Genomic DNA, 12,019 nt, shown 5'->3' with positions numbered 1-12,019 from the left:
GGACTTGTTCTGGCATCAAATTTTATCAACAATGACTTTGGTAAACTTGCCAATGAATTTATTTACTGATTCATGATCAGCAGATACTTTATCAGCACAAATCTTTAAAAAAAAAAAGCCATGTATTTTCCTAAATTTCTGCAACCAGCCTATTGAATATTTAGATTTTTTTTTTTAATTTTCAGTTCATTGTAATATATCTTTGCTTGTTTCATGATCGGCATGCTCTTAAGTGGCATGTGTTCACTGTGACTCTGACAGATCCACATTTCAATACACACTTGAGATCTTCATTTTTAGCTATACTCAGTGTTTTAAAAAACGTCTTTTAACTTATGTTCATCACTTTCAGCATAAAACGTCCACAGTTTACCCTTCTCTTTCTTCAGGTCATGTATAGTAGCCACTCCAACACCATGCTCTCCTGTTTCACATTGACACTGCTGTCCAGTTGTTCTCCAGCAGCTTGACTTTCTGTTCTGTAGACAGACATAAATGCCTCCCTTTTTCAGAATCACTATGACTCACAGGGGTATTTGCAGGCCTGTTCATATTTTTAGTAATATCTTTTACCACAGAGGACAAGCAAAACACAATGAGTAATGCACACAGGTCTTGGCCCCATGTAGGGCATCGTGGGGAGCCTACCATTGTTGAGTCTGGCCTACACACATGCCATTGTAGTACACTCTGTGGATGTATTTCCATGGGCAAATCTGGGCTGATATGGCAAAGACATATCACAGATAAAGGGGTCTTTTTTCCCTTGGGGATACTGAATAAACTGTGCTGTTGCCTGCATTTTGACTGTGACCCACCACATGAGGCCAGGGGTAGAATTTTCCATTTGTGGCATCATGCCAGGATTCAAAAAGTTTCAGATTTTGGAGTATTTCAGGTTTCAGATTTTTGGATTAGGGACGCTCAGCCTGTACAGTCATCATAGGCTTTTACCAGTTGTCAAATGAAATTGTGAAGTCTATTCTATTTTGAACTACCTTATGATACATGTGTCTTCCCCAATCCTGATAGGCTCCTTACACATGTTTCCATTTGCAAGGCCAGGTGACCTGTTCCTTCTCAATCTTGAGCTCTGCAAGAACAAAGAACTTTTTCTTCTTCTTGTGTCTCCAGTAACTGTCACAGTCTTGAAAGCATAGTTGTAGAGTCTTAAATGCAATGAAAGAATGGTTGCTGAATAAATTTTGCTGCTTAAACTCAGAAGAATAAACCTTTGAGTATCTCCCAACTTTGTTATTTCTTAACATAGGTCTTCATAGAAAACTTACTCTCCTAACAGCTATTTAAAACACTGAAATGTCTTACTGGAGTAATACACTCAGATATTTAGGAAAGTTGATTAGTCAATTGAATATAGCTGAAAAATGACCATTTCACAGCATGACTCAGCAGTGTTCATATGCTGGTATAGCAAGGGGTTGGCAAAATTAAATACATATATTAATTTCCTAATGATAGGATAACTCTTCTTAAGCAAATAACAGGGCTTTTTAATGTTCAACTGCCATGGGGCCTGAAAGCACAGAAACCCTTCACGTGGTTCTGTTTCTTTTCGTGTGTCCAAAAAACAAAAAACAAAAACATGGTTGCTGGAAATCAAACTTTATATTTGAAAGTTAACTCCACCAACTTCCAGATATACAATCTTGGGCAAATTTTGCAAGCCATTTGCCCTAGTTTTTCATAAGATGCTTATGAGGATCAAATGAATTAAGCTATGTACAACATTTAGAACAATTTCTGGCACACAGTCCTGAATATTATTTGTCCAACTTCATATCATTTTAAAATTCAGAATATGAATTATGAGAATTACCCCTTTTTACATTTGCTTTGGAACGACAACATGAAGAGACAACTACACGATAATGGCATTTTTGCCTCAAAATGTGTTTTCCAAGTACACCTTTATGTCTGAGTTCAATGAAAGGGAAGGCTAGGGGATCTACCATCTATCAGGCAGTGCCCTGTTTATGTGAACTTATCTAATCCTCAAATCATCTTCATAAATGAGGCTTACAGAAATTAACTTATTTAGAGTCACACAGCTTGTCAGTGGCCGAGTTCAGATTCGAACTCAGTTCTCTCTCATTTAGAAAACGCTTCCCTACAGCAATGTTTTTCATTAGTTATGCTGAAGAGCTTTTAGGGACACTGAAGTGATTACAACAGGTTGTTTAATCTACATGTGTGGAAATTACTGACTGCAAACTGAAGTGCTGCTACGTTTCATACAGACATGAAGCAGAATTTTAGCATGCTGCTAAGAATAAATACAAATGTGGTATTTTAATAAATTCATAAAATCTTGTTATATAGTACTCAACTAACAGATCATAAAAATAAAACTGTCATGTAGAGGGATCTGTGAAATTTTTCATTTAAGGAAAGTTATAAAGCTCTGTTATAGATCTTCCTCTTAGACATGAAGGAGACTATGTAGGTAGAGAGAAAAGAGTCACAGTGTACATCATATAGAGGACTTATAATGGGCCTTGAAGAAAGGTGAAGCCCAATATAGTAAGCATCTACCATCATGAATTTTTATTGAATGAATAAATGAATGCATATATAGATACATATATAGAAACAGAAATGGTGAGTTTGTTTAAAGCCTGTGGAACCAACCTAAGAAGACTTAGGATGACTTCATTAGCAAGGTAACTATAATTCAACTCCCCTTCTCCTGCACCTGAGAAGATCTAAAATAGCTTTTCCCATAAATATCAATTCCAGGAAGGTGAGAATTTGTATTTCTTTATGGAAAGTATTGTGTGGTCAAGTAAGTCAAATGCTGTACTCTGTAGCCATCTTTTGGAGATTTGCCAGACACATAAGTAAATTACAGGCTCTGAGAAATCTTACGGTTAAAAAGAAAAAAAGGAAAACTCAGAAATTCTCTGACCTGTTGGATCACAGAAGCCCATTCTCCTGTAACACCCATTAGTCTTCTGCAGAACTAGTTATCCAAAGTACATAATTTGGGAAACAATTTTCTACATCATTCTTATCCATCATGGTGCCAGTCAGTTCCTTTTTGATACTTTATGTGATTAGGCTAGTAGATAGTCTTTCTAGTATTTAAATATGAGGAGGTATACTCTTTCGCAAAATAAAAAATGCAATTCCTAAATGGGTCTATAAATTTCAGAAGCTGGAAAAGCAAGACCCCTGCTCTTTGTGATGAGAGCTTATGAGTATCCAGGCAGTGACACTTCATCTCACTAACTGCCCTTTCCCTGTGTGTTCAGTTGTGTGCTAAGGTTCAGCTTCCCCAGGGGAAGATAGCTCTGGGTATCATTATCGGGTCACACAGCTGAGTCAATAGCAAAGCTTCTAGGAGGAACATAATGCTTTTACAGGTTGCGGAAGAAAATAAAACAACTACTCCTGGGAAACTCTGTGACCCAATACAATCAGTAGCAGGTGCCACAAACTTCCCACCACGGGACCTCTCTTTCCACAGCTGCTAATTTTTGAAAGCCCTGCAGCTCGTGCCACTTAACAGAGACAGGGAGGCTTTGAGATCTTTCCAGGACCTACGGAGGTGCTGAGAGCAAAGATGTCTGTTTCTGGAGGGTGATCACAGTGAAACCTTCCAAATCCCTTTGAAGAAGATATGATATTCAGGTGTACGGCCTGATCCCAGGATTCCCTAGGCACATAAATAGCTGAGATAATTACAAGCTAATTTTCTCAGGTCTTATCCATAAACCCTCAAACTTTTACTCATTGGAAACTACACGTTCTGGACTATATCAGCCCCGTTGGGAGGTAGAAAGTGAGGAGCATAATGTTCTCTCCTTTGCCCCTGAGTGAACTTACAGCTTATTTTGGTAAGATAATGTGGATGCACTTTAAATAGATAAATTATTATGCAAAGCAATTCATCATTAGCATCTGGCGAATGGATTGGGTGCAACTGCCAGAGGAGGATAGTCCAGGTGGGGAGAATAGTTTTGAGCAAAAACAGGAAGGAAGTAATACACCAGCTCAGTGGAGAAAGAAGTGTTTGGATGTAGAAAATTTTGAAGGGGAGACTTGATATGAAAATGATATCGGATGCCAGGCTAAAGAGTGCAGTGTAGACATTAATATGTAATAAACAGAAAATGAGCTAGCTCCACCTATCTCTAATGTTACATCCTCTTCCCCTAAAAGTATAATCCCATTGCTCAGTTCATACCCAACTGTACACTATTACCCACGTGCACCATGTTTACTCATGCCTTTGTCTGTCAATACTATTCTCTTTAGAATGACAATGCTAACTTTGCATCTTGCTGACTGCACCTTATGTTTCCAGTAACTCAGATATTCCAGCTGACTTGTTATTCAATACAAATGAGGTCATATAACACCAATGCCCAGACTACTAGAGGACTTAGCTCTGCCTTTGTGACCACTAGGTATCAGCCCCTTCTCAGCATCTTTCTTCATATTTCTGAAGGGTTCTCATGAGAAGTGTTCACATCACAATTTTTTTTTTAATTGTAATCTGTTGCCCACAGGCCAAGTACTATTTGGAGGACTGTCTCTCCTGCTGCTGACTGAACCATCATTCAGCAGTGGCCAAGCTAAACTCTCAAAGGGCCTAGCTCTGCAACCCATCATGAACTAGGAATAGCAGAGTTGGGGACAGGTGGTACGGGAGAAAAGGCATTGTGCTAGTTCTTTCTCACCCAAGTTTTCGTTGAGAAACTGAACATAAAATGATTAAGCCATACAACTTATTTCTCGGCTTTCATAAATGAAAAGTTCATTGAGTTGTGGCTGGATTCAAGACCCTGTAGGATGTCATCAGGACCTGACTGTGGTCACTCCTTCTGTGTACTGGCTTTGATTTTCATTTGTCTGCTTCAGGCTCAGGCATATGTACAGCTGCATTGCCAGCCATGGAAGAGCTTTTCTTTCACAGGCATGTCAAAAAATGTACTGAGATGACCTCTACTTTGCCTGCCTTGTGTCACATGACCACCACTGAACCAAAAACAATAGAGATAGAACATACTGACCAAACAGGATTGTATTGTGTTTTACCCATGCATCTAAGGGTGAGTAAATCCTGCCCCTCCCTATAAAATGAGAAAAACCTGCTTCCTAATAATAAAAGAGAAACTTGGAGAATATTACCACAAAATTAATAAGTAGATGTGAAGGAAATAAACATATTTCACCCCAAAATATAATTCTTTGACATATTTGGAGATAGCTATCAGAGGTCCACCAAACAGAAGTTGTCTTGCAAAGCTGTATTTTGTGAAGGAGATTTGCATCTGTAGAGATTTGCATCTGTAAAGAATTTGTTTTAATGCAGCCAGGTCTTCTCTTGTCCACATCTAGGAAAGATTAAGTAAGAGTCTGACACCTTTAAAGGTCTGAAAGAAACATTTACCACCCATTCTCTCTGGGGGTTGCTACTTATGAGATTTCATCTACATAATAAGACCATCTTTCCTAGCTAAAATTAACTCATGATGAATTAAAGATTTAAATGGAAAACCTCAAACTGTGGGAATCCGGGAAGAAAGTCTAGAAAATACCATTCTGGATTTCGGCCTTGGTATAGAATTTATGGTTAAGTCTTCAAAAAAAAAATTGCAACAAAAACAAAAATTGACAAGTGGGAACTAATTAGTTTTTGCAGAACAAAAGAAAAGATCAACAGAGTAAATAGATAACCTACAGAAAGAGAAAATATTCACAAACTAAGCATCTGATAAATGCATAATATCTAGAATCTATAAGAATCTTAATCAATTGAATAAGCAAAAAACACATAACCCCATTAAAACGTGAGCAAAAGACGTGAACAGACACTTCTCTAAAGAATACATACAAGTGGCCAACAAACATAAAAAAATACTCAGCATCTTTAATCATCAGAGAAATGCAAATCAAAACCACAATGAAATACCATCTCATACCTGTCAGAATGGCTATTATTAAAAAGTAGAAAAACAACAGATGCTGATGAGAATGCAGAAAAAAAGGAATGCTTATACACTGTTGGTGGGAATATAAATTAGTTCAGCCACTGTGGAGAGCGGTTTGGAAATTGCTCAAAGAAGTTAAAACAGAACTACCATTTGACTCAGCAATGCTGAGTACATATCCAAAAGAAAATTACTCACTCTACCCAAAAGACAGTTGCACTTGTATGTTTATCATGGTGCTTTTCACAATAGCAAAGACATGGAATCGACTTAGGTGCCCATCAATGGTGGATGAGAGAAATAAAATGTTGTACATATACATGATGGAATACTAAACAGCCATAAAACAGAAAGAAATAATGTCCTTAGCAGCAATATGTATGCAGCTGGAGGCCATTATCCTAAGTTAATTAGCACAGGAACAGAAAACAAAATACTGTATGTTCTCACTTACAAGTGGGAGCCAAACCCTGGGTACTTGGGGACATAAAAATGGCAACAATAGACACTGAAGAACACTAAAAAAGGAAGTGGAAAAGGGTTGAAAAGCTAACTGTTGGATACTATGCACACTTCCTGGGTGACAGGCACAACTGTACCCCAAACTTTAGCATCTACAATATACCTATGTAACAAACCTGAACGTGTACCCCCTGAATGTTAAATAAAAGTTTACATTATTTAAAAATAGAAAAAGAAAGATGATAACACCCCCTTTCTGAAACAAACCCCTTCCTTGCTTGTAGACCAGACCACCTTTGTATAACTAGCAAATTAGCCACAAGATTATAAACGGCACAGGGGAGTCATGTAGCCAGAGGTCACAAGATTTCTAAGCTCCCCAGTTGCTCCTATAAATAACATCACTATTGTGAAATGTAAGACTACTGTTTGAAGTATTTTTCAGACCCTACTTTCTGATGGACAAGCTGGCAACACCCAGACAGTTGAACTGGCTCATCTGGTCTTGTAGCCCCCACCCGGGAACCGACTCAGCACAAGAAAACAATCTCTGACTCCCCATGATTTCTTCTCCAACACAAACAATCAGCATTCCCCATTCCCTACCCCCCTGCCTGCCAAACTATCCTTCAAAAACTGTAGCCTCTGAATTTTCATGGAGGCTGATTTTAGTAATAATAAAACTCCTGTTCTTCTACTTAGCTGTCTCTGCATTTTAAAAATTTCTTATTGCAAAAACCTGCTGCTATCAGTGCATCAGCTTTTCTGGGTAGCAGCCATGATGAACCTATTGGGTGAGTTATAGGTTTTATTTTAATTTAATTTTTTTAAATATATTCTATATATGGTTTTATATATATATTATATATATGTACACACACGCACATATACATATACATATATATATATATGTATATATGATAGCGATGCAGCTGTACATATGCCTAAGCCTGAAGCAGACAAATGAAAATCAAAGCCAAGACATACAAGGAGTGACCAAGTTCAGGATCTGATGACATCATACAAGCTCTTGAATCCAGCCATGACTGAAAGAACTCTTCAGTTAGGAAAGCCAAGAAATTATTTATATGGCTTAATATTTAAGTCTGGTTTCTCAAAAGAAAACTTGGGTGTGAAAAAAGTTAGCTCAATGTTGGTTCTCCCATAAGATCCATCCCCATATATATATATATATAAAATGGTAGAACCTATGTAGTCACCCATATTGTATATTACATGTAAGTATATACTATAGATATTACATTTAAGTGAACTGTAAAATGTTAGATTTATATTGTAATCATGGAAGAAACTTCTAACAATATACAAACATCTAGAGCTAAAATACTAATAAGGGGATGAATACTTAAAAATAGTTAACCCAAAAAGAAAGAAGAAACAGAGAAAGATGAACTAAAAACAAATGGGACAGAAAACAAAGAGAAGAAAAGGCAAATGCCAATCTTAATATTAATTATATTAAATACAAATAAGATACACACACCTTCAAAGAGGTGAATATCATATGATTATATTAAAAAGTGAGAGCTACGTGCTGTCTAAAATAATTATACTTTAAATATAAAGAACTAGATGGCTGAAAGTCAAAGGATTTAAAAAGTTAAGCCATTTGAATAGTAAGTGAAACTCGGAAAAGCTGATTTTTAAAAATGTAAATTATCTTGTAGTTAAGTGAACTATTCTATAAATATTAATTGGGTACAGCTAGTTGATAGTATTGTTCAAGTCTTCAATATTCTTACTGTGTAGTAAGAATTCAAGTAAAACTGAAAACAGTAATATTTTTAGATTATAATTAGCATTTTTAGCAGTAAAGTGTTTTCAATTAAGGTATGTACATTGTTATTTTAGACACGTTGCTATTGCACTCTTAACAGACTATGACATAGTGTAAATATAACTTTATTCACTGGGAAACCAAAAAATTCATGAGTTGCTTGATTACAGTAATTTATTTCATTGCAGTAGTCTGGAGCCAGATCCACAATATCGACGAGTGTATTAGTCAGGGTTCTCTAGAGACACAGAACTAATAGGATAGTTGTATATATAAAGGGGAGTTTATTAAGGAGTATTGACTCACGCAATCACAAGATGAGATCTCACAATAGGCCATCTGCAAGCCAATCTGAGTCCCAGAGCTGAAGAACTTGGAGTCCAATGTTTGAGGACAGAAAGCATCTAGCACGGCAGAGAGTTGTAAGCTGGAAGACTAAACCAGTCTAGTCTTTTCGTGTTCTTCTGCCTGCTTTTATTATGGCCACACTGGCAGCTGATTAGATTGTGCCCACCCAGATTGAGAATAGGTCTACTTTTGCCAGTCCACTGACTGAAATGTTAATCACCTTTGCAACACCCTCACAGACACAGCCAGGAACAATAATTTACATCCTTCAATCTAGTGAAGTTGACACTCAATATTAACCACCACACGTAGGCATGTTGGTATATACTTTGAAGGCTTTTGTGACTCTGGGTCTTTCCATGAAGAATCGACTTTGGAAGTCATGTCCTATGACCTATCCTGGGCAGTCACTTAGCATCACTTCCAAAATACTTCGTTGACTAGCCGCCAGGTCCAGCCCACATTCACAGAAGAAATAGACTGAAATTTGAAGTGAGAAGTATCAAATAACTTGGGGAAAAACTTTAAAAGTACTGCACTTGGCAAGGAATCTGAACAAGGGAAGTTTTGTAAATATTGAACGGCTTTAGGTTAAAATACCTTGATTCTCTATCTCACAATGAAGCATTTGATCATGATTAATGGTCCTGGTATAGTTGAAATCTGTTGTCTACATATTTTCTCATTTGTTAGTGTTTGAATGGGCACTGTCTTCATTTGATTCTGAAGAGAATAGACTATTGAGAGAGTGCATTCCAATCAATGCATGTGCCAACAGACCATTCAGAGAATTCAGCATGAATGAAACATGGGACATCAATGAGGGGATAATGGTAAATTCAGCTGGATAGTGCCCCACAGTTTCTCCTTTTCTCCTTTCATCTTCAGTTTTTGTCATTTTTACTTTCACATTTTCAATGGTGATAGCATTTATTTTCTGAAAACATAATTGTTTTGTAATTTGTAAGTTAATTCTTTTTTTTTCTTTTCAACTTGTGTTTTAAATTCTGGGGGTGTTAGAGTAGGTGGATTGGATGGATACACATGAGCCACTGAGGAAAAGGGAGTCTGGAAAATCTCACACTGCAGAGATCACCAGAAACATGCATGCTAGATATGAGCAGAGAGCAGAGGAAACACCTATGTAGGAAGGAAATACCTATGTAGGAAGGAAATACCTATGTAGGAAGGAAAGCCCCATAAGATGCCCAGTAATTACTCACTCTGCAGTTAACCTGTCAGAATGTAGCTAGCTGCATGCTGATAAAGAAGGAAGAGGACGAAGGAGAAAGTCCTGAGAGATACACAGGTGCAATAAGTATAGATTTGACCTCTATACAACCATTCTGGGGTGGTAGTAATGAGCAATGCAGCCATTAGGTAGAATTCGTTTCTAATGCTGGAACCATGCATGTGTACCAATGAATATTTAAGGGAGGGTCCCACAAGCCTGGGGTGGGAACTAAATGAAAAAAGGAGGGGAGTTAAGGCAGAAGTGGGGAAACTAGACAAAAATAAGTTGAAGACTTAAGACAAGAGTTGTAAATTTCAAGAAAAATCTGCCATCATGAAAATCCAATGCTTACTTATTCTGTTTCAGCAGCCTGTTCTGCCTCATCGTTAAGAGTGTACTGTCTCTCTAAATAAGCTTTCTGCTCTCTCTTTTCATTCAATAAATTCTTTTTGGCTAAATTGTCTCTTGGCTGAAATCTTTTTTCCAAGATGACTAAAGACCAAGGATTCCCCCACTTCTTGGTAGCAGGGATTCATGTGCAGGTTTGTTACAAAGGCATATTGCCTGATGTTTGAAGTATGATTGACCCCTCATCCAGGAAGTGGGCACAGAACCCAATAGGCAGTTTTTCAACTTTTGCCCCACTCCTTCCCTCCCCAGTATCTATTGTTTGCATCTTTATATCATGTGTACCCAATATTTAGTTCTCATTTATAAGTAAGGACATACGGTATTTGTTTTGTGTTTCTGTTACTTCACTTAGGATAATGGCCTGCAGTTGCATCTATGTTGCTGTAAAGGACATAACTTCATTCATCTTTATGGCTGCCTAGTATTCCATGTGTATCTGAACCACATTTTCATTATCGAATCCACCACTGATGGACACCTCAGTTGATTCCATGTCGTTGCTATTGTGAATAGTACTGTGATGAACATAAGCATCGATATGTCCTTTTTATGGAATGACTTATATTCTTTTGGGTATGTAGCCAGTAATGAGATTGCTGGGTTGAATGGTAGGTCAACTCTCAGCTCTTTGAGATATCTTCAAACTGCTCTCCACAGTGGATGAACTAATTTGCATTCCCAGCAGCAGTGATACGCATTTCTTTTTCTCCATAGCCCTGCCAACACCCATTATTTTTTACTTTTAGACAAAAGGCATTATGAATGTTGTAAGATGGTATCTCTTTGTGTTTTTTATTTGCATTTCTCTGATGATTAGTGATATGAGCATTTTTTTATATGCTTGTTGGCCACTTGTATGTCTTCTTTTGAGAAGCGTCTTTTCACATTCTTTGCCCATTTCTTAATAGGATTACTTAGGAGTTTTGCTTGATGACTTGTTTAACTTCCTTATAGATTCTGAATACTAGGCTTTTATTGGATGTGCAGTTCACAAATATTTTCTATCCCTCAGTAGGTTGTGTGTTTATGCCACTGATAGTTTCTTTTGCTATACAAGATATCTTAAATTTAATTAAGTACCATTGTCAGTTTTCAGAAAGCACAAGAATATTAACTATCCAAAATGAAGTACAAAATGTTTTAAAAGTCAACTTATTCTATTAACTTCTTAAAAAACAGTCTTGAACTCTTCAATAATAACTACAGATTTGTCTATTTTTTTTTAGGTTTTATTAATTTCTGTTTCATGTATACTGAAGCTCTGCTTTTAAGTGCATGCTCACATGAGTTTGCTGTATTTTCTTTAGGAAATGACACTTTTTCATTATTCTTCTTAATTCCTGGAAATATTTTAAATCCTAAGTCTGCTTAGTCTGATATTAACATTGTCACTTCAATTTTCCTTTGATGGGTGTTCTAATGCTATATATTGTTCTCATTATTTTAATTGATCAGTGTCTTTTTTGTAGACAGAACATAACTAGGCAACAGAGGGAGACTCTGTCTCAAAATAATAATAATAATAATAATAACAACAACAACACTGAGAACGGGAGGTTAAATTATATACCCAAGGACATATAGTCATTCATGGTATGAGCAAGACAGAAAACAAATTCTGACTATAAAATCCATTCTCTAATATTTACCTGTGTAATCTAATACCAATGAAATACTACTATTTTCTTTCTCATAGACAAAATACAAAAGCAGCTAAATACGCCAATCATGTTTACTGGGTATTGAAAATTAAAGCCAGAATAGAATGTCATGCACAGATAGAGCAAAAATTTGATGAATAGCTGAAAA

Source organism: Sapajus apella, unplaced genomic scaffold (genome assembly GCF_009761245.1).
Source record: "Sapajus apella isolate SASKATOON/1434 unplaced genomic scaffold, GSC_monkey_1.0 scaffold23, whole genome shotgun sequence".
Taxonomy (NCBI): Eukaryota; Metazoa; Chordata; class Mammalia; order Primates; family Cebidae; genus Sapajus; species Sapajus apella.
This window is presented reverse-complemented; position numbering follows the sequence as displayed.